Source organism: Gorilla gorilla, chromosome 2 (assembly GCF_029281585.2).
Source record: "Gorilla gorilla gorilla isolate KB3781 chromosome 2, NHGRI_mGorGor1-v2.1_pri, whole genome shotgun sequence".
NCBI classification, from domain to species: domain Eukaryota; kingdom Metazoa; phylum Chordata; class Mammalia; order Primates; family Hominidae; genus Gorilla; species Gorilla gorilla.
The window spans coordinates 190,081,594-190,106,204 of NC_086017.1; the positions used below are offsets into that span (position 1 = coordinate 190,081,594).

General features: G+C 39.6%; 1 long non-coding RNA gene across 4 annotated transcripts in view; it reads right to left on the reverse strand.

Moving 5' to 3' along the window:
- The window catches only part of LOC129532439 (uncharacterized), a 257,939-nt gene that overhangs the window by 227,505 nt on the left and 5,823 nt on the right, over window positions 1-24,611 (reverse strand). The gene's annotated exons all lie outside the window — the stretch shown is intronic.

A 24,611-nucleotide genomic window follows, 5' to 3' on the forward strand; every position in this document is an offset into this window, starting at 1 on the left:
GCAAGAAAAGGAAATACAAAGCATACAGAACTTGTAGGGAGAAATAAAACTGTCCCTATTTGCAGATGATGTGATTATCTACATAGAACATTTCACTGAATCTACTAAAAAATACTCCTAGAACTATTAAATGAGTTCAGCAAGTTTTCAGGATACAAGATATATATATTAAAAATCAACTGTTTTTCTACATATTAGCAATGAATACATGGACACAAATTAGAAATATAAAGTCATTTACAACAACTCAAAAAATGAAATACAAATACTCCTTGACTTACAATGGGGTTACCTCCTGATAAACCTATGATAAGTCAAAAATGTCACAAAGCAAAAATGCATTCATTGCTGGCAACACAGCAGACAGTCTCCTACTTACAATATTTCAACTTATGATTTTTCCACTTTACAATAGTGCAAAAGCAATACATATTCACTAGGAATAGTAACCCCATCATAAGTTGCAAGGAGCTCCTCAATTTATGATGCAGTTAAGTCCTGATAAACCCATCATAAAGTCCAAAAATCATGAGTTGAAACATCATAAGTCAGGAACCATCCGTACTGATGTTTATGTAGACCTAATAAGTTATGTACAGGACTTGTATGCAACGAACTACAAAATGCCGATAACGGAAACCAAATAATCTAAATAAACAGAAAGACATTTTATATATCTATGTTACCTGCTGACCACTAAAGCCATTTGAGCTTGCCACTCTTGAGATTTATATGTCTGTTAACTTCTGCTGTATAACAAACTGCCTCAAAACCTAATGGTTTAAAATAACAGCTGGGTGCAGTGGCTCATGCCTGTAATCCCAACACTTTAGGAAGCCGAAGCAGGTGGATCACCCGAGGTCGGGAGTTTGAGACCAGCCTGGCCAACATGGCGAAACCATCTCTACTAAAAATACAAAAATTAACTGGGTGTGGTGGTGTGCACCTGTAATCTCAGTACTCGGGAGGCTGAGGCAGCAGAATCCCTTGAACTTGGGAGGTGGAAATTGCAGTGAGTCAAGATTGTGCCATTGCACTCCAGCCTGGGTGACAAGAGCAAAACTCCATCTCAAAAAATAGTAATAATAAATAAAATAAAATAATGAAGATTTATTATTGCTTACAGTTATGTGGGTGGCTGGACACCTCTGGTATGGGCCATTCGAGATGGCCTTACTTACATATCTGGTATGGGCCATTCGAGATGGCCTTACTTACATATCTGAGGCATCAGCTGGGAAGGCGGGGATAGCTAGAACAGTGGGAGCCTCTCTACACGTGGTCTCTCATCTTCCAAGAAGCTAGCCCAGGCATTTTCAGGTAGTAATTAATGAAAGGGTTTCCAGCAGCAAGAGAGGCCAAATCTCAATGCACAGCATATTTTTAGCCTCTGCTTACTTACATCATGTTTGATAAAGTACCATTGTACACTAACATGTCACATGACCATCCCCAGAGTCAAAAAGTGAAGACATAGGCTTCGTCTCTTTTTGTGAGGAACTGCAAAGTCACATGGCAAATGGCATGCATACAGGAATACAATAAATTTATTTCTTTTTATGCAGGTTTCTGCAATGTATTATGGTTTATTTTACCATTGTCCTGTTGTGTTCTAATGTACATCCTTGTATGTAAATCTTGGAACATCTCTGATTATTTTTCTTTATGAAAAGTTCTTGGTTTCATAAGTGAGGCAAAGGACTAATGTATCTTGATTTAAAATTCCAAATTTTATTCTAGAAACGCTGTGCTAATTTACTTAAGATATACAGCAATACACATTTATCTAATATTTTCATCAATATTAGACATTATTAATTTTTATTTGAGACAAGTTCTCGCTCTGTCACCCAGGCTGGAGTACAGTGGTGTGATCACAGCTCACTGCAGCCTCAACCTCCCAGGCTTAGGCAAGCCTCCCATCTCAGCCTCCCTAGTAGCTGAGACCACAGGCACACCCCCGCCCCCCAACTTCTGGCTAATACTTTTTATTATTATTGTAGAGATGGGGTCTTCCTATGTTTCTCAGGCTTTTTTAAAAAAAGTATTGCCAATATGAAAGATTTTTAAATGTTAACTGGTTGTTTTGGTTTATTTTTTCATTTTTTATTACTGTTGAAGGCAAATATTTTTCATAGGATTATTGGTATTTGTATTTCCTTTTTGTGAATTATCTGTTTATATTCTTTGCTCACTTTTCTACTGTAGTATTTGTTTTCTAATTTACTTATTAAAACCCTGCATATGTAAAAGAGATTAATTTTGGTTTGTCATGTATTCTATGGCTATTATTATTAATAGTATGTTTTAAAACCTGTTTGAAGCAATCTGGGGAGTGTTTCAAGATGGGCAGGCCTATGCAAACCTACCCCAAAGTCCAAGGAGGCTGAAAGGCCAAAGAAAAGAGACTGATGTATCCAGTTCCTTAGAAAGAAACATTTAATAACAACTTGCTAACAGAAGCTATGTCTGTGTCTCAGGTGGTAGTGAGACAAGATGGAGGATCCCTACACCATTATCCCTCAGACCCAGGGCTTCTATACCATAGAGAAGGGGTGGTTCAGAAGGAATGTGTAGGACAGCTGAAGTACGATAACACCGAGGTTGCTTGACCTAAAGGCAGGATTTACATTAAGTACGTGCTTTTACACAAGGAACAATAGGTAAACTGGAAATCTGAGAGGCCCTCCCAGAACAGGGGCTAGTCAGAAGCCAACATGGTGGATTTGTTCCCAGGATGGAATTGCTTTGGCCTCTACTGGGAGTACAGAAACTTCATTTTCATGTAGTTCACCCAATTTTTCTTTGTTACCTGAAGTAAGATATTGACCATATTTTATTCAAGTTTTTATTGCTTATTATTTTTACATTTGCTTCTCCAATAAACTAAGAATTTATTTGATTTACAGCAAGAACTAAAATCTAATTTTCCCCCTATTTAACAAGTTGCTCAAGCACTACTTACAAAACAATGCAGCCTTTCTCTAGTGATTTGGATGCTACTTCTATCATATGTGAAATTATTTTACTGTTTTGTCTGCTTCCAGGCTTTCTATTCTATTCTACTGGTCTGACACTTACTAATTATTTTAGTTTTAAAATATATATTAATACATAGCTGTAAGACATCTTTCATCCCCTCCACTCATCATTACTGTTCTTTATCAACATTTTCATGACTATTCTTATTTATTCACTTTTCATGTGAAATTCAGAATAATTTTGTCAAAACTCCCACTAACATTTCCACCAAAACATCATTAACTTTCCTATCACAAGACATGATACATCTTTTTCATTTATTGGTTTCTTACTATCTCGAAATTTTGCAATTCTCATCAGATCACATTTTTGTTATTTATTTTGGGGGACAGTTTTGTGCTCTGTCACCCAGACTGGAGTACAGTGGTGCAATCAGGGCTTACTGCAGTCTCAACCTCCTGAGCTCAAGTAATCCTTTCACCTCAACCTCCTGAGTTGCTGGGATTAGAGGCTCATGCCTCCACATCCAGCTATTTTTTTTTTTTTTTTTTTTTTTTTTTTTTTTTTGGTAGAAATGGCTCTCCCCGTTTTGCCTAGGCTGGCCTTGAACTACTGGGCTCAAGCAATCCTGCTGCCTCGGCCTCCCATAGTGCTGGCATTACAGGCATGGCCACCATGCCCAGCAATTTTCTTGTTGGTGAGTCTAACAAGTGGTTTATTGATTTTGTTTATCTTTTCTAAATACCAATTTTTCATTGTTGCTTCCTTTTATTTTTTAGTCTCTATTTCATTTAGTTCTACTCTGATCTTTATTATTTCTTTCCTTCTACTAATTTGAGGTTGGTTTGTTCTTGCTTTTCTAGTTCCTTGAGGTGCATCATTAGATTAAGTATTTGAAATCTTTCTACCTTTTTGATGCAGATTTTTTTCTTTTTTTTTTTTTTTGAGACGGAGTCTTGCTCTGTCGCCGAGGCTGGAGTGCAGTGGCATGATCTCTGCTCACTGCAAGCTCTGCCTCCCGGGTTCACGCCATTCTCCTGCCTCAGCCTCCCGAGTAGCTAGGACTACAGGTGCCCGCCACCACGCCTGGCTAATTTTTTTTGTATTTTTAGTAGAGACGGGGTTTCACCATGTTAGCCAGGATGGTCTCGATCTCCTGACCTCGTGATCCACCCACCTCGGCCTCCCAAAGTGTTGGTATTACAGGCGTGAGCCACCACGCCCAGCCTGATGCAGATGTTTATTGCTATAAAATTCCTTCTTAGCACTGATTTTGCTGTATCTCATAGGTTTTGGTAAGTTGTGTTTCAAATTTCATTTAAGATTTTATTAATTTCCTCCTTAATATTTTCCTTGACCCAGTGGTAACTCAGGAATATATTGTTAATTTCCATGTATTTCTATAGTTTCTAACATTCCTCTTGTTGTTGTTTTCTAGTTTTATTCTATTGTGGTCTGAGAAGATTCTATCTTCTCAGATATGATTTTGATTTTTTTAAATTGTTGAGTTTGCTTTGTGTCCTAACATCTTTCCTATCCTGGAGGATGTTCCGTACGGTGGTGAGGAGAATTCTGCAGCTGTTGGATGCAATGTTCTGTAAATGTTTGTTACCTCCATTTGGTCTAAAGTGCAATGTAAGTCCAATATTTCTTTGTGAATTTTCTGTCTAGATGATTTGTATAACAATCAGAGTGTGGGGCTGAAGTCCCCAACAATTATTGTATTGAAGTCCATCTCTTCCTTTACATCTAATAATATTTGCTTTATGTATCTGGGTACTCCAGTGTTGAGTGCATATATTTTTTTCATAGCAACCATTTAAACATGCATGCATGTTTAGAATTTTACTCTCTTGCTGAATTGATTCCTTTGTCATCATGCAATTACCTTCTTTCTCTTTTTTGCTGTCTTTTACACAAAGTCTATTTTTATCTGATATATATATATAGCTACTCCTGCTTGCTTTTGGTTTTTATCTGCATGGAATACTTTTTTCAACCCCTTTATTTTCAGTCTGCATGTGTCTTTACAGGTGAAATGAATTTCTTATAAGCAGCATATAGTGGGGTCATGCTTTTACATTCATGTATCCAGTCTATATATTTTAAATGTGAAGTTTAATCTGTTTATGTTAAAGGTTATTATGTGAAAGTTTATTTCTATCATTTTACTAAATGACAGATAATACAAAACAATATCTCTGATTGTTTTGCATATCCTCTCTGTTATTGTTTATCATTGTGTTTTGGTGGTTTTCCCATAGTGTTAACATTTGTGTTGTTTCTCTTCCTTGTTTGTGTGGTTTCTCTACCCATGATTTTTACAATGTCAGATGTTTTCATGATGGTAAATAATCTTCCTTTACTTCCAGGTGTCGAACTCTCTTCAGCATTTCTTATAGGACCAGACTAGTGGTGATGAATTCTCTTGGCTTTTGTTTGTCTGGGAAAGACTTTCTTTCTCCTTCATTTATGAAGGATAACTTTGTTGGATATAACATACTTGGCTAGCAGTCTCTTTTCTTTCAGCACTTTGGATATATCAGATGGTGTGTGCATGTTGGTACCAGCTGTCATGGTGGTGGCAAGGTATATAGCCCAACCTCAGGCCCCCAGGAGGAGAACTCAGGCTCCAACAGTGGTGAAATGAGACAGGCAATCCCCAGGTCCCTAGACTGCATGCTCTGGCATGGGGGGAGGGGCAGGCAAAGCTGGAATGGGTGGGTTTGTCTTCCTTGCTTTCAATATTTCCCATCACTTTTCTGCTGAATTCCAGTGTTCTCTTTGAATTACCTATCTGAAATATAATTATCTACTCACTGGTTTGGTTCTCCTTATTGCTCAATGCCTATTTCTTTCTTTTCTTTTTTTTTTTCTCAATGCATATTTCTGAATGAGTTGAAGAATCTTAGTGGTCACCACCAGCCTGAGGACTCTGAGAAATCTAAACTTTATTACTTATAATAATACTTCAGTAGATAAGCATATGAAATGTTTAAAGAATATCACAAACCAATGTATCAGCAAATGAATATGTATGAATTAGATGAAAATGAACAGAAATAAAGAGTGCTAGGGATACAGGTAAAAATATTATAAAAACTTAGCCATCACCACATGCTAAAACTCTCTCAGAGTTAACTAAATTAACATACTGGAAACAAGCAAACTAAGATGCAATAAGGTTTAAATGTACGTCAGCATATAATTGGAAATTAGGGGAGAGAAAAAGCTAGTCTACAATTATGTTTGATTGCCACACCCAGGGAAAATGTAGTAAGCACTTATTAAGTATCAGGCAGTATTGGGGAATTTCCTATCAGTTATTGCAGTGGATAGCCACGTAACACTCTGAGGTAGTTATGACACAGGTTTTGCCAATGAGGAACCAAAAGTTCTGAGAGTTTAACTTACTCATGATGACACAGTCTGTAACTGGAAGGACCTGAGGTTTAACTTGGGTCTAATGCCAACATCTACACGCTTTCCACTACACCATTGACCTTTCAGATCTTTAAGGAATAAGAAAAGGTATTTGGAGAAAAATGATAATAATAATAAATAAAAGTAAAATTCAACTTTCCAAGCATTTAACAGATAAAAATACAGTTTAGCAATTTCCCTTAGAGTTAACATTCTATCAACTTGAAACTCCATCTCTTTAAATGAGTTTATAATCCCTTTCCCTCACAGTGGCTTCTCTTTCAGGTTCAAGACTTACCACCTCAAAAATGAATAAATCTGACTTAAAGTACCAAAACTTTGGAGGAGGTTTCTCATTTTAATAATTCCAGCAATAAGTTAATTTAAGCATTAAAAGAACATGTTATTTTCATTTTCTTTACTTTTAAAACAAAACATTCTCTCTAACCAGTGTGGGCCCCCTACATCAAGGTTAACTGTTGTTTGTTCAAAATGCAGATCTCTGAACTCCATCCCAGGTTTACTTAAACCAAATCACTTAGGGTGAGGCTAAAAAATTCCTGTTTTGAGCAGGCACCCTAAGGATCTTAAAGCACACTGAATTTTGGGAACTAAGACCTCAATCTCAAGAGTTCATGAAGCCCAAAGAGCACTCTCAGTGTCTTCAGAACTTATCTTTTATTCTTCATTCTTATTTTATCTTTTGTACCATCGGATGAGTTAAATTAAATGATAAATGCCTAAATACATAGTCCAGTGTCTGGCTCCTAGAAGACATTGAAAGAAAAAAAAAGTAGCCATATCTAAATCTCCTTTCTATTGAAAGGCTTCTAGAGATAATTGTCACAACTGAAGAGCTTTTAGTTTTGTTCCATAAAAAAAGGATGATCTAGTAATACTATGGCAAACAATTTTTTGACAAAACCAAATACAAAAAACAGCCACGACTGGGAAGTAAAAAAAAATGTAATTTTACTTTCCAACATTTTTTTTTCAGTTTTACATTTTCTTTTTATTATTATACTTTAACTTCTGGGATACATGTGCAGAACATGCAGGTTTGTTACATAGGTATACACGTGCCATGGTGGTTTGCTGCACCCATCAACTCATCATCTACATTAGGTATTTCTCCTAATGCTATCTCTCCCTTACCCCCCAACCTCCCGACAGGCCCTGGTGTGTGATGTTGCCCTCCCTGTGTCCATGTGTTCTCATTGTTCAACTCCCACTTATGAGTGAGAACATGCGGTGTTTGGTTTTCTGTTGCTATGTTAGTTTGCTGACAATGATGGTTTCCAGCTTCATCCATGTCCCTGCAAAGGAAATGAACTCATCCTTTTTATGGCTGCATAGTATTCCATGGTGTATATGTGCCACATTTTCTTTATCCAGTCTATCATTGAGGGCATTTGGGTTGGTTCCAAGTCGTTGCTATTGTGAATAGTGCTGCAATAAACATACGTGTGCATGTGTCCTTATAGTAGAATGATTTATAATCCTTTGGGTATATACCCAGAAATAGGATTGCTGGGTCAAATGGTATTTCTGGTTCTGGATCCTTGAGGAATTGCCCCTCTGTCTTCCACTATGGTTGAACTAATTGACACCCCCACCAACAGTGTAAAAGCATTTCCATTTCTCCACATCCTCTCCAGCATCTGTTGTTTCCTGACTTTTTAATGATCACCATTCTAACTGGCCTGAGATGCTATCTCATTGTGGTTTTGATTTGCATTTCTCTGATTACCAGTGATGATGAGCTTTTTTTCATATGTTTGTTGGCTGCAAAAATGTCTTCTTTTGAGAAGTGTCTGTTCATATCTTTCACCCACTTTTTGATGGGACTGTTTGTTTCTTGTAAATTTGTTTGAGTTCTTTGTAGATTCTGGATATTAGCCCTTTGTCAGATGGATAGATTGCAAAAATTTTCTCCCATTCTCTAGGTTATCTGTTCATGCTGATGATAGTTTCTTTTTCTGTGCAGAAGCTCTTTACTTTAATCAGATCCCATTTGTCTATTTTGGCTTTTGTTGCCATTGCTTTTGGTGTTTTAGTCATGAAGTCCTTGCCCATGCCTATGTCCTGAATGGTATTGCCTAGGTTTTCTTCTAGGGCTTTAATGGTTTTAGGTCTTACGTTTAAGTCTTTAATCCATCTTGAGTTAATTTTTGTATAAGGTGTAAGGAAGGAGTCCAGTTTCAGTTTTCTGCATATGGCTAGCCAGTTTTCCCAACAACACTTATTAAATAGGAAATCTTTTCCCCATTGCTTGTTTTTGTCAGGTTTGTCAAAGATCAGATAGTTGTAGATGTGTGGTGTTATTCCTGAGGATTTTGTTCTGTTCCATTGGTCTATATATCTGTTTTGGTATCAGTACCATGCTGTTTTGGTTACTGTATCCTTGTAGTATTGTTTGAAGTCAGGTAGTGTGATGCCTCCAGCTTTGTTCTTTTTGCTTAGGATTGTCTTGGCTATATGGGCTCTTTTTTGGTTCCATATGAAGTTTAAAGTAGTTTTCTCTAATTCTGTGAAGAAAGTCAATGGTAGCTTGATGGGGATAGCATTGAATCTATAAATTACTTTAGGCAGTATGGCCATTTTCATGATATTGATTCTTCATATCCATGAGGATGGAATGTTTTTGCATTTGTTTGTGGCCTCTCTTATTTTCTTGAGCATTGGTTTATAGTTCTCCTTGAAGAGGTCCTTCACATCCCTTGTAAGTTGTGTTCCTAGGTATTTTATTGTCTTTATAGCAATTGTGAATGAGAGTTCACTCATGATTTCGCTCTCTGTTTGTCTGTTATTGGTGTATAGTAATGCTTGTGATTTTTGCACATTGATTTTGTATGCTGAGACTTTGCTGAAGTTGCTTATCAGCTTAAGGAGATGATGGGGTTTTCTAAATATACAATCATGTCATCTGCAAACAGAGATAATTGACTTCCTCTCTTCCTATTTGAATACATTTTATTTCTTTCTCTTGCCTGATTGCCCTGGCCAGAACTTCCAACACTATGTTGAATAGGAGTGGTGAGAGAGGGCATCCTTGTCTTGTGCTGGTTTTCAAAGAGAATGCTTCCAGTTTTTGCCCATTCAGTATGATATTTGCTATGGGTTTGCCATAAATAGCTCTTATTATTTTGAGATATGCTCCCTCAATACTAGTTTATGGGGAGTTTTTAGCATGAAGGGGTGTTGAATGCATCTGTTGAGATAAGCATGTGGTTTTTGTCATTGGTTCTGTTTATGTGATGGATTACGTTTATGGATTTGTGTATGTTGAACCAGCCTTGCATCCCAGGGATGAAGCCGACTTGATCATGGTGGTTAAGCTTTTTGATGTGCTGCTGGATTCAGTTTGCCAGTATTTTATTGAGGATTTTTGCATCAACATTCATCAGGAATATTGGCCTGAAATTTTCTTTTTTTGTTGTTGATGTGTTTCTGCCAGGTTTTGGGTTCAGGATGATCCTGGCCTCATAAAACGAGTTAGGGAGGAGTCCCTCTTTTTCTATTGTTTAGAATAGTTTCAGAAGGAATGATATCAGCTCCTCTTTGTACCTCTGGTAGAATTCGGCTGTGAATCCAAAAATCTAGAAGAAATGGATAAATTCCTGGACACATACACCCTCCAAAGACTAAACCAGGAAGAAGTCGAATCTCTGAATAGACCAATAACAGGTTCTGAAATTGAGTTAGTAATTAATAGCCTACCAAACAAAAAAGCCCAGGACCAGACAGAATCCAACATTTTCTTTTCCATTATTCACACACATATGCATACACACTTTTAGCTTGTTTGTCTGTTTGTTTACTTCAATTTTGTTTCCTGATTAAAGTTTTTAAATATAATAAGTTTGCATATTACATCCTTGAATTAGACACACCATACTTCCATCCCTCCACAAATCTGTATTCTTGCCTCTGTTGAGGTAAGTCTGTTGTGAGTCTGTCATGGTGGGATGGTTATGAGATTATAAAAGCTGAAGATATCAGGATTAAATTACTTTTGTCAGATCCAGACAAAACAGGACCAGAAAGGCCAAGAAGGGAGGCTCATGCTTACATGTCTAAGATAAGAACTGTTCCCAAAGACTTTCTAAAAACCTTTCATGTCATTCATGCCTCTTTTCTTTTGGTACAGTTTATCACTAGATATTCTTTAGAACTGCAATAATTCATAAAAGATGTTCTTGGAAGAGCATTTGCCTAGTAATGGCATCTCCATAAATGAACTGACAGCAGCTCTAACTTTGAACCTCTAGATCGAATGAACTCAGTTTCTAAGCAGCTTATGTAAATCTACTTTTCTGCAAATAAAAGCTCCCTTTATCCTTCCCTCACTGAATGCACTAGTGACTTGCCATTTCACACATTCCAAAGTATAATCCTCATTTCTATGCCAGAGTAAAGCCAACATATTTAGAGATAATTTTCTCTAGTGTCTTTTTTTAGGTTGACAAGATGATAAAAAGATTTCCACAGACATCAATGATATAAAGTTTCTTCAACGGTAGAGAATATAAAAATTTCAAAGATGGTTACACAAAGCAGGTGTAGGGGAGCCAAAAATGACTTCCCTCTACCCTTCTAGGTTCTTTGGCTGGGTTACAAATTAAATTAATGTGAGGCAGATTAATATGAGAAAAAATGTATTACATACATATGCATGGGAATTCCACAAAATATGAGACTCCAAGAAAGCTTACACGGTGCCTGAAATAAAGAAAAGAATAGGCAGTTGGGGCTTCTGAAGTGGTGGTGATACAAATTATGTGATGACGAGGGGAGGAATTGTATGGTGAATAAAGGTTGTCTTGTTATGCAGATAAAAAGTCTCTCAGGTAATAAAAGGTGTCTCTGAGTAAAACTGCCCTTGCAAAAGTTATGACAGTGAGAGACATCTGACAAAGCTGACTCCGCCTTGCTTCTAACTTCACAAGCTATCTTTGCTTATTCTTGGGCATAGGCCAAGCTAACTATGGTAAGGATTTAGTTTATAGTTTAACTTTAAAACAAAAATAACTGTCCCTTCCTGAAACTACCCTCCTCCTGGTTTGGGGACTGAAACTGTCTGTGTAAAAGGTTAGAATTATGAAAAAAGCCTGAACTCTGCTAAGACCTACGCATAGTTAAGTGATAACCAGCCACTGCTTCCTAGCTTGCTTACTGCTCACCAGTTATGCAGCCAGGGGTCACCAGACTTGTAACTTCCCCAGTCTCTCCTATAGATAACATCACTATTGTAAAACCTAAGATAGGTCTTTGAGATTTTTTTTACAATTTTGCATTCTGGCAAACTGATTAATGCCACCTGGACCTGTGACTCAACTGATTCTGTGAACTCCACACAGAAAGCAACTCAGCATGCAAACATAATTCCAACATTTCTATGACGTTATCCCCAACCAATCAGGAGCACCCATTCCCTAGTCCCCTGCCCATTAGATTATCCTTAAAAACTCTAGGCTTTTAGCTCTTGGGGAGGAAGATTTGAAAAATATTTTCCATCCTTCTGCTCAACTGCCTTGAGATAATTAAACTCTTTCTCTGTTGCAGCACTGCTGTCTCAGTGCATTGGCTTTATCTGTGCACTGGGCAAAAAGAACCTGTTGGGCTGTAACATGAGTAGCCCTCAGAAGAATAGGTGACACTCTGGCAAAGTCTGTCTGTGCATTGTGTCTCCTTCTGTGATCTGAGTTAATCCTCCCTGGTTGACAAGATTCCCAGAGAAGTAATTCATGACAATTGAGTTGCTCTTTGAGAATTCATCTTTAGACACTTAAGGGAAGTTCAGAGAAAGCTCCCCCCCGCATTTGCTATTCCCCAAGTGCTCTCAGTTTAAAGTAATGAGCACACCAAAGCAGCATATTTTGATGTGGCATTTTTGGAACTCATTCACAGGCAATAACACAAATAGAAACAAAACTTCCTAGATACCCATATATTCCACAGGGAAATGCACTACTGTGAATAAACCACTGTGGGGGTCTGTCCTGCAGACCGTGACCTAACGACAGGTGAATAAAGCACACTGATACACAGATATTCTGCTTTGCCAGTTCAGCTGAGCATCCGGGCCACTTAGTCACAGCCACAGCCTTGATCAGTCAGCAAGACTTGCATTTATTCAGTAGAGATTAATTGACAAAGGTCGTGAGTAAACACCAATAGAGGGTAATTGACACTGTGGACCTCTTGAGTAGAAAGCAATTAAGCACCCACAGTAGATCAAAGGTTAGTCTTAGGACCACATGAATAAACAAGCTATTTAGGTAAACTACTCTACCTTCCTTTGTACCTACTTTAAGCTATTTACTCAAGGTAAGGATTAGGTCGCCTTCAGCCATAACCTTATCCCAAGACTTTTGCAAAAGACTTCAGGCCTTCCAAGAAGGTTTGTGGCTTATAATTTTCCCTACCATCCTGACTTAACCCCCACAAACCACCTTCCTGGGGATGAGAATTTCCTACATATGAGTCCTTTTTTTTTCCATTCTCATGAAGATCTAATGCCTATTTGTTCTGGAAACCACTCAGGTTGTGCCTGACTACAGGGCACTCCAAATCCTTCCTAGGGGTTCACAGCAATGCTGGGAGAAGCAAAGGTCCTTTTTCCAGAAGCATGCTTTCCCAGAGTGAGACTTCTGGACAGTTTGAGGTTCATTCCTACACCTGTCATTTCCAAAACATGTAAGATGCTCAGGTACTGTGGTTTCTGGAAGTGCTGTGTGGAAAACCAATAGAGGAGAAATGATGCAATTTGGAAAAAGTAGAAGTTGGATTGCCAAGTACTTGATAATACATAAAGAGGCAGACATAGCATTACTGATACTGTAGTAGTGTATTAGTCTATTCTCACACTGCTATAAAGAACTGCCTGGAACTGGATAATTTATAAAGAAAGGAGATTTAATTGATTAACAGTTCTACATGGCTGCGGAGACCTCAGGAAACTTACAATCATGGTGGAAGACAAAGGAGAAGAAAGTACCTTCTTCACAAGGCAGCAGGAAAGACAGAGAGAGCAGGGGAAATCACCACTTATAAAACCATCAAACCTCATGAAAACTCACTCACTATCACAAGAACAACATGGGGGAAACTGCCTCCATTATCCAATCACCTCCCACCAGGTCCCTCCCTTGACACATGGGGATTACAGTTTGAGATGAGATTTGGGTGAGAACACAGAGCCAAACCGTATAATTCCACCCCTGACCCCTCCCAAACCTCATGTCCTCACATTTCAAAACACAATTATGCCTTTTCAACAGTCCCCCAAAGTCAGAACTCATTCCAGCATTAACCCAAAAGTCCAAGTCCAAAGTCTCATCTGAGACAAGGCAAGTCTCTTTTACCTGGCAGCCTGTAAAATCAAAAGCAAGTTAGTTATTTCCAAGGCAAAATGGGGGTACAGGCATTGGATAAATGTTCCCATTCCAAATGGTAGAAATTGGCCAAAACAAAGAGGCTACAACCCCATGAAAGTCCAAAATCCAGCAGGGCAGTCATTCAGTCTTAAAGCTCCAAAATAATGTTATTTGACTCCATGTCTCATATCTATGGCAGGCTGATGCAAAGGGTGGGCTCCCAAGGCCTTGGGAAGCTCCACCCCTGTGGCTTCCCAGGGTTCAGCCCCTGCAGCTGCTCTCATGGACTGGCATTGAATGCCTGTGTCTTTTCTGGGCACATGATGCAAGCTGTCAGTGGATCTATTATTCTGGGGTCTGGAGGATGATGGCTGTCCTCTCATAGCTCCAGTAGGCAATGCCCCAGTGAGGATTCTGTGTGGGGGCTCCAACCCCACGTTTCCCTTCTGCACTGCCCTAGCAGACATTCTCAATGAGGGCTCTGCTGCAGCAGACTTTTGCCTGGACATCCAGGCATTTCCATGTATCATCTGAAATCTAGGCAGAGGTTTTCAAACCTCGATTTTTGACTTCTGTGCACCCACAGGCCCAATACCATGTGGAAGCCACCAAGGCTTGGGGTTTGCACTCTCTGAACCAATGGCCAGAGCTATACCTTGGTCCTTTTTAGCCACAGCTGGAGCTGGAGCAGCTGGGACACAGGACACAAAGTCCCAAGGCTGCGCAGAGCAGCAAGACCCTGGGCCTCGCCTACAAAACCATTTTTCCTTCCTAGGCCTCCAGGCCTGTAGCAGGAGGGGCTGCCACAAAGATCTCTGAAATGCCCTGGAGACATTTCCCCATTGTCTTGGCAATTAACATTTAGTTCCTCATTACTTATGCAAACTTCTGCAGCCAGCTTGAATTCCTCCCCAGAAAATGGTTTTTCTTTTCTACCATGGTCAGGATGCAAATTTTCCAAGCTTTTACACTCTATCATCTCTTGAATGCCTTGCTGCTTAGAAATTTCTTCTGCCAGATACCCTAAATCAGCTCTCTCAAGTTCAAAGTTCCACAGATCTCTAGGGCAGGGGCAAAATGCTGCCATTCTCTTTGCTAAGGCCTTTTGCTTTACGAAAGTTCCAAACTTTCCCCACATCTCCCTGTCTTCTTCTGAGTCCTCCAAACCATTCCAACCTCTGTCTGTTACCCAGTTCCAAAGTCACTTCCATATTTTTAAGTGTCTTTATAGTAGTGCCCAAGCTCCTGGTACCAATGTACAGCATTAGTCTGTTCTCACACTGCTATAAAGAACTGCATGAGACTGAGTAATTTATAAAGAAAAGAGGTTTAATTGACTTACAGTTCTGCATGGCTGGAGAGGCCTCAGAAAACTTACAGTCATGGCAGAAGGTGAAGGAGAAGCAAGTACCTTCTTTACAAGGCAGCAGAAAAGAGAGAGAAAGCAGGGGAAACTTCCACTTATAAAACCATCAGATCTCATGAGAACTCACTTGCTATCACAAGAATAGCATGGGGGAAACCACCCCCATGATCCAATTGCCTCCCACCAGGTCCCTCCCTTGACACATGGGTATTATAGCTCAGGATGAGATTTGGGTAGGGACACAGAGCCAAACCATATTGAAGAGGTTTGGAAAAACAAGACCAAGACCAATTTACCCTTCCTACTTCATATTCTCACTCCCTAGGCGAATTTAATTTGGGTCACTGCTTCCTGTAATCATATTGGCTGGCTTTGTCTCCTGCTTCATTAAGAAAATTTAGACCAACTGACAGAAACCATCTCAGCTTTATTTTCCCTATTTATGTATTTTCTACTTAGCTTCCCTTAACAAACCTGCACATTCTGCACATGTATCCCAGAACTTAAAGTATAATAATAATAATAATAAAGAACTGGCAAGTCATAGTGATAAGAAGCATAGACTCCAAACGAGACCACCCATCTACCTGACTACCCACCAGTTGTGTGATCTTGGGCAAATTACTCGACCTCTCTGTACCTCACTTTTCTAATATGTGAAATTAGGGTAATGATAATAATACAAACCTCATAGGGTCCTTGTGAGAAAGAAAGGTTAACATTTACTAAATATTTTGAAAGCACCCAGAATAATGCCTGGCACATAATAGGTATAGGTCAGTGTTTGATATCATTATTCTAATCTCAGAAAATGAAGAATTCTTTTCTGTAGGTAAGCTCCTACACTTGCACCCCTGATGCCATTACCATCATCTCCAACAAGAGCTGGCTCTATCAGTGTCTTTTCCTCTAACTGCAATCTCTCACTCTCTTCTAGTTCCCTCTCTTTACCTTTAAAGGTGTGCAGGTGTGGAAGAATTAGGGAAGGGCTCACAGAGGAAGGTCAACTAAAACTATTCCCAGACCAAACTGAGGGTCAGGCTGCTTTTTCTCATGGCCCAATAATGAGATGCAGATGAACTGGCAAAGGAGGGAGTTTATTTCAGAAACTGGGTACAGGGAGAAGGCCTGGAAAATATCACCTGACCAACAAACTTACAAAGTTTTCCAGAGCTTATATGCCTTCTAAGCTATATGTCTACTTGTAAGTGTGCATTCGTTTAAAGACATAAGTAATTAACTTTTTAAAATCTATAATTAAGGTCTGAGTCCTGAAGACCTTCCTCTGGAGCATCAGTAAATTTACTTAATCTAAATGGGTCCAGGTGCTGGGGTATTACCCGTATCTTGTATCCTGCTAAATCATGGAGGTTTGGAAGTTCCTTCAGACCCCAATAAACTTGTTTGTGGAGGCCTGGGGAGTTTCTTCAGATCCCCAGGGAGTTTCTTCAGATCCCCAGTAAAACTTGTTTAATTCTAAATGGGTCCTGTTAAGAACTCATTTGTTATCTTGTCAGGCTTCAAGGCCCAGGAAAAAGCCTAGGCAAAACTCTTGGTGGGCTTTTGTTACATTTCCAGCCTTTGTATAGGGCACTGCCTCTTTCAGCTTTTAATATTTAACTTAACCACTCAGTCAGTGCTGAAACAGTTGTTATGGAGGCCTGCCTATGCAACCTTTAGGGAGACGTGGCCTGCCATAAAACCAGCCTTGAAGACTGAATAGGATTTTGCTTGATAGAAAAAGAGGTAGCCTGGAATCAGTGGGTAGTTGAGGGGATGGGATTTCAGGCAAGAGAAACAGCACTAGCAAATAGCTTTGATATTGCATGGAATATTTGAGGAGTTGCTCAGGGTAATAGTTGCATAGAAGACCTGGGACTAGTTCCTAAATGTGAGTCTCTAAGGCGGGTCACAACCTCAAATGCCTATAGGGTCATGAAGGTAAACTGACTGAGTCAAGTAAGCTGGTTAAGAAAACAGGGAAGGGATGGGTTCCCACCTAAAAGCAAAGGCTTCAACAGGGGCTTAACTGCAGGCAGTTTATTTTAGGAAGTGTTCCCAAGAAATTAGAGTGAGGGACTGAAAAGAGCAAAAAGGAGAAGAGGAGAAAGCCAGTCCAAGGGTGAATGTGGATCAGGTTACTGCTGTGGAAAACTAAGCTCTATTCCAAGGGGTACTCTGAAAAGTTATGTAGGATATTCCTTGGAAACATCCATCTGAGACATAAGAGTGGGGAGTATTTATCAGCTGTTATCAACTGACTCTTCATCCTTATTACCCAGGGGTTAGCCCATAGGGTATTAATTTCTCACACTTCTCAGTTTGCATGTTCATCGGAAAGGCTGAATTCCTATGTGCAACCCACCCTGAAGTAGCAGAGGAAGCTCTAGGGGAAAAAGCAATATTTACAAAGTGAAACAGCAGCTCAATTAAGAAAGTAGCCCTAGGGGAGTCCAATACGGGAAGGACTGTTGCAAAGTGGAAGAGACCTCATGCCCCTTCCGAAGAGTGTAGCCACAACTTATTTCACCTGACCTATACAGAATGTTGGCCAACACGACCAGAAATCCAAATTTATTTATTAAATCCCTTGACCTTAATCTCTTGGTGATAAATTCTAATTTTTTTAAAACAACTGTAGGGCTAGGCAAAACATATCTGCCAGCCAAATTGAGACCTAGGCTGCTGGTTTGTGACCTCTGCCAATAGAATTTAAAGTTTAGGCAATGAGAAACCAATAGAAGTTTTTAAGCAAAACAATGTCATGACTGGATTTTACTTGGAAGTACTCCCCCTTTTTAAGTTTGTCCACCTTCAAATGCTTTGCTTTTACTAAAGCCCATCGGTCCATGAAATCCAAAGGTGGCAATCACATGCAGTAGGACAGTTATGAGGTAGCAGTCAAATCTCTCTTCAAATCCAGCATAGCCAGAGTTTTCCTAACTGGTAGTGACTTTGCAAAGTCCTTGAGCCCAAAGACGAATTTCCTGTTTTCCTCCTCAATTACCAAGTGATAAAATGATGACCATATGCAAACAAACATTAAGCTCTCATTCTCTTTCCACGGTCCACTAAGAAAGACTTGGTAGGAGGGCATATTGAAGAAATGTACAATGGCATTAGACAACAGTCATTCTGAGAGTGTCCATCTGCCAAACAGAATGGATATTTCCTGCGGCTCTTCCTAATAGCTTGAACCCAGTGGCCGGATGCTGTCCTCCCAGCTTTCTGAGAGAATTCCTACTGAACCAAATTCATCAGTCTTCCTGCACTGGTAGAGGAAGGAAAGGGAGAAGGAACAGCATCTCACTCAGCAAATGAAAATCCCTCAGGCTACTGACTAAAGAAGCCACTAGCTCTAGGAGAAAAGGAATCCAAGTGCAAAAATAAGGCACATTCCTCACCCCCAGGAAAGGCCTCGTCCTTACAATGTTATCCATCTACAACAGGAGATACATAGATGTTACTGCTTGCCTTTTAAAAATATAATTCTGATACAGCAGTGAACTCTTCAACTTTGGCAATTTGTTTCAATCCTCTGCAGTGTATTTTTAAGCTGTATCCTGAGTGAATAAATTCATAGCTAGGATAACAAATGGAAGAGTTTAGCAAATCTGGGAGAGAGGTGAGAAAATACAGTTACATAAGAAGCACTATAATTGATATTAAAAGCATAGGGTTTAAAATTATTCAACAACAACAAAAAAACTATATATGTAGAAATACATAGAAAAAGATTTGAAAGGATACACATTATATCAATAATGCTATTTACCTCTGGGAAGGGGAAAGCAGGATTAGGGAAATAGGGAGTTAAAAGAGACTTTTCCCTTTCAAAAGTGTTTATTTGATGGTGAAGATGTATGTATGTTTACTTATGTGATTAGATGTGAATTTAAGTAATGAAAAAAAACGAACTTTCAGTTTTGAAGTTTCCATTTTGATATTTGAAATCCAGTTGTGATTTAACTGCTCCGTTCTACAATTTATGTGCAAAGATGTGGAGTGACTGGAGAGACTAATAATTGCTCAGAGACTCCACTGAAAGATCAGGAATTTTCCCAGTGTTGATCACAATGACGTTGTAGGGTTGGGCAGAAAAGCCCCAACCACTGAATCAACACAATCCTGAGTTCTCTTCCTTTGTGTACTGAGAGTCCGTGCCATATCCAGGTGAGTGGGTGGCAGCTTTTCCTATGGCGGGGTCCAGACTGGATGCTGAAAGCAGACGGCGGCATATTCTCACTCAACATCAAGCAAAGGAATCTTACCTTCCTTCAGTGTCTTATTATTTCTTATGACTAATATATTCTTCTGACTTTCTGATAAACTGTACCATTTCATTCAAAATCTCAATGTCTTCTTAAGTGGAAAGGAAATTTTCCCACAAAAATTAAGTTAGATAATATTAGTAAAGTGCTTATTAGATCACCTGATGTATAGCTAGAGGCTTGCTAGTGTTTGTTCAGCTAAGAACTAATTATACTTAAAATAGGACAAAGCGCTTTGATAAGTTACTGGAAGTTCCATCTACCTACCAGCTCTAGCCCCTTATGGGTAAAACTGTTCTTTCTAGAGAGGCATCCCAATAAAAACCATGCGCCACACACACTGCAGCCATAGTAATTTCAGTCCAGTGGACATGGCTACATATTAGAATCATCTAAAGAGTTTTTAAAAATCCCTAGAGGCCAGGCACGGTGGCTCACGCCTGTAATCCCAGCACTTCGGGAGGCTAAGGCAGGTGGATCACGAAGTCAGGAGATCGAGACCAGCCTGCTAACATGGTGAAACCCTGTCTCTACTAAAAACACAAAAAATTAGCCGGGCGTGGTGTCATGCACCTGTAGTCCCAGATACTCAGGAGGCTGAGGCAGGCGAATCACTTGAACCTGGGAGGCAGAGGTTGCAGTGAGCCAAGATCACGCCACTGCACTCCAGCCTGGGCGACAGAGTGAGACTCCGTCTCAAAAAAAAATGAATAAAAAATAATGATAATAAATAAATAAATAATCCCTGGAGACCCAGGCACATCCTAGAGTAATTAAGTCAGAATCTCTGAAGGTATTCCCTGGCACAAGTTGTTTTGTCTTATTTTGGTTTTGAACTTCTCAGGTAATTCCAATTTGCTACTAAATTTGAGAACAACTGCTCAAACTTTAATAAGCCTATGGTTCACCTGGGGATCTTGAATAAATATAAGTTCTATTTCTGTAAGGTCTTGAGTGGGTCCTCGGATGCTGCATTTCTAACAAGCTCCAAGGTGATGTAACAAAGACTTACTCTCATGCAAATGTCTATGGAGATTATGTATCAAAACATTCATTGCAGTGTGGTTTGCAATAAGAAAATATTGAAAACCACCTAAATGTCTATGGACAGAGGATGAATTGTGGCATATTCAGACAATGAAACTCTATATAGCATTTTAAATAAATTACGGCTTCCTGTATCATCATACATAAATCTCATAAACAATGTGCTGAGCAAGGTGTCAGAGCCCCAGGAACAGAAAGTGGTTGACTTGTGGGTTGGTAAGAAGAATTTACCAATAACAGTATAGGTTTGAAAAGGAAAGTTTTATTACATAGAAAGTACACTGCAGAAGAGCACAGCTGGGCACCTCAATGAGAGAGGACTGAGCGCACCACTGTGGATTTTTCCTTAGTAGGATTTATGGGCCTTAAAGCAGGAGACTAAGGGTAATTCGGATCATATTACCCAGGTAGCTCATGACAAATGATTACAATTTTGGGCATTTTGGTGCCTTACTGTCAGCAAGCATTGCTCAATGAGTTTCTTTATGCATGCATTCTGGAGATGTACAGAAATTCTAGTTACTTATAACTTTTTGGAAAAGAAACCTGGAACCAGATGCTTGCTCTAGATAATAGGGAAGTCTAATTACTTCTGAATTCCTGAGATCAGGAGTTTTGCCTCTGGCTGATCTGCTTCAGGGCCACCAGGTGATTTTTGTTCTCCTCACAATGTTGAGTATGGAGATCTCATTTATATTAATTTTGAAAGCATAAGCAACAATACTGTGTATTGTTTATAGATACCTATGGTATTAATACTGATATAAGCAGGAGACAGGAAATACCAGGGAGAAGATAGCAGTTCCCTGGCAAAGACCCCATCTTCAAGCCTGGATACCCATGGCCCTAAATGGGAACAGGCATTCCTGTTTTCACACCCAAAAAGTTGCCTTTTGGCCTCCCATGACCCCTATCCTGTACCCATATAAACCCTGAACCCAAGGCTCCAGAAGGAGATCAACAGACGAGCAAACAGCAGAATAGCATGACAGAGAAGGAGAGAAGAGAAGGACCATTTGAACACCAACAGGAGTTTGACTGGGGATAATCAGAGAGGGGATCAGCCACTGGATGGCCAACCTCCAGGGGAAAATCATCCTCCCACTTCATCCCCCTTCCCACTCCCCATCCATCCCACTGAAAGCCACCTCCACCACTCAATAAAACCCCTACATTCACTCTTCAAGTCCATGTGTGATCCGATTCTTCCAGGATGCTCAGAATATGGAAAGCTGTCACATTGGCCCTCTGCCTTTGCAAAAAGGCAGAGGGTCCTCTGAGCTGGTTAACACTTAAGCCATCTACAGACAGCAAGGCTAAAAGGGCACACTGTAACACATGCCCACTTGGGCTTTGGGAGTCACAGACACCCACCCCTAGATGCTGCCGTGGGGTTGGAGCCCAAAAGGACTCACCCCAGTTCCTATGCCTACCATCTGTATGCTCCCCCTCCCATAAGTGGTTTGAGCTCATGGTGGCAGAACAGAGAGCCATGCTTCTGCTGCACATCCTGTGAGGGGGCCCAGGGAACTCTCCCATTTCAATATAACAATATACATGGAAATAATAAACAGCAAACTCAAGATTGTGGGCTTATCTGGGAAGGTAGACAGGAGATTGATATTGGAGAGGGGTGTAAAATGGGCCTCAGCTAAATCTGTAATGTTTTGTTTATTTTAAAAATAGAATACGGTAAATGTAGAATAAAATATGGCAGAATCTTAAGATTTGATAGTGCTGGGGAGCTCAGTAGTGATATATGTATGTTGATTTCTTATCCTCAATAATACTTTTAAAGAAAATCAAGAATATTTCACATCAAAGTATACTTCTTTGACATATTTTGAGATGACTATTCAGAGGGCCTGCAAACACAAGAATCAGCCTGCAAAGCTGTCTTTTGTGGAAGAGATCTGCATCTGTAGAAGAAATAAAGTGAAGTAAACAATAGATTGAAACAGGCTTTTTCTGAAGCCCCCATTGCCCAGATCTGGGAAAAATTAACTGAGAGCCAGATACCTTTAAACGTTTTACAGAAACATCTACCACAGGCTCCCATCTCTTCTTCCTGAAGGCTGCTACCTGTGAGATCATCTGCATAACAAGACCACCTTTGCAGCACTCCTTGCCTCTTCTCTCCTTCCCATAATCTCTCATGCCACCATAACCTGTCTTGACGAGCTTCAAGCCTCTATTCTTTCCATATTCTCGAGATAGTATAAAAGCACCAACCATCTGGCCATTTCTTTGAGTTTCTCACACTTTGTATAACTTCCATCTGATAGGCACCTTAATAAATTTGTATGTCTTTTTCCCCTGTTAATCTGTCCATTATCAGTTTGTTTTATAGACTCAAATTAGTAAAATTTCATGGGAAATTTTTCAACTTCCCTGCAGTCTTGGTGTTGTCAGCAGGATAACAAATCACTCAGTTCTGGAGCCTATGGATGAGATTTTGGAGCAACTGATCAAAGCCAGCAAAGAAAGGTAAGAAATTTTTTCCCGAGTCACTTTTATCAGATCTCTGCCTATGGTACTCAGGTCAAATGAGGGAAGTAAGAATCTGTCTTGTTCCCTTTCCAAGCTGGATTAACAGGAAAAAAATGTATCCAAACTAGTTCACTTATGGAATAAATAAATTGGCTATACTTAAAATAAACATTTTTTAAAACTTTCATCTTAAACAGCTATCTTATCAGTACCTATGAAAATATACAAAAGGAATATAGCCTTAGAAACTCCCTTGGCAAGATTTAAAAAAAAAAAAAAGGAAAGCAGAAATCAGATTTAAACTCAAAATCTTTTCTATATTCAAACAGCCTGCTTTGGATCCCCTGTAAGATTTGCAAAGAAGGGCACTCCACCTAGTAGTCTATTAGTTAAGATTCTACACTTTCACCACTTCAGCCTAGGTCTGATTCCCAGCAGGGAACCAGTGTCTTGGTGATGTAAGTCCTTCAACTCAGGAGGAAAAAAAAAGAGAGAGAAATATTTATTAGGAAATTTATTTGGGCCAGGCACAGTGGCTCACACCTGTAATCCCTGCCCCTTGTGAGGCCAAGGGGGGAAGATTGCTTGAGGAGTTCAAGACCAGACTGGGCAACATAGCAAGACCTCCCCTCAAAAAAAAAAAAAACACGAAACAAACAGGCATGGTGGCTTGCACCTGTAGTCCTACAGCTACTCAGAAGGCTGAGGCAGGAGGATCCCCTGAGCCCAGGAGTTCAAGGATACAGTGAGCTATGATTGTGCCACTGCACTCAACCTGGGCAATAGAGAAAGACCCTGTTTCTAAAAGTAAATAAAAATTGGTGTAATATGTGTGTGATTCTTCACTTTAAGGGGCATCCATTTATTTATTTATTTATTTATTTATTTATTTATTTGAGATGGAATCTCACTCTGTCACTCTGAGTATGAAGTACAATGGCGTGATCTTGCCTCACTGCAACCTCCGCCTCCTGGGTTCAAGTGATTCTCCTGCCTCAGCCTCCTGAATACCAGGGATTATAGGCGCGTGCCACCACACCTGGCTAATTTTTGTATTTTTAGTAGAGACAGCGTTTCACCATGTTGGTCAGGCTGGGCTCGATCTCCTGACCTCGTGATCCGCCCACCTTGGCTTCCCAGATCCTTTTCCCTTCCATGGACAACTTCTAGCCTGTCTTATTGATATTTTGTCTCTTTTAATCCTCCATCTATGGGGTATACAATTGTATGTACAATGTGTATGCTGATGGTCAGCTGAGAAGCTGACATGCTAGAGAATATTGCTGGACAGAAATGCAGATTGTACCCTATTTGTAGCTACTAACACTTTCCTTTCTTTGACCTTTCTTTGGGGTGGTTTTGAGAAGGTTGCAAGGACTGCTTTGTGCCTCTTAGAAGATGCCTCATGAGTCTTTGGTTAAGTCATAAAAGGCTTATTGGTTTTGGCTCTGAGTCACTTGGAAAATACCTTTGGTTTAAAAATCTGATAGTAAGAGATTTGAAAAGATTTTTTAAGAGCTCTGTAGGCAAAAGTCAGCTTAATAAAAAGCTGATATTCAGGCTATATATATATATATATTTAATGGTCCATCTGCTTTTTTTCTTTTGGATCTTGTTTCTCCCTAGAAGTTTTTCCGTTGAATGAAATCTGTT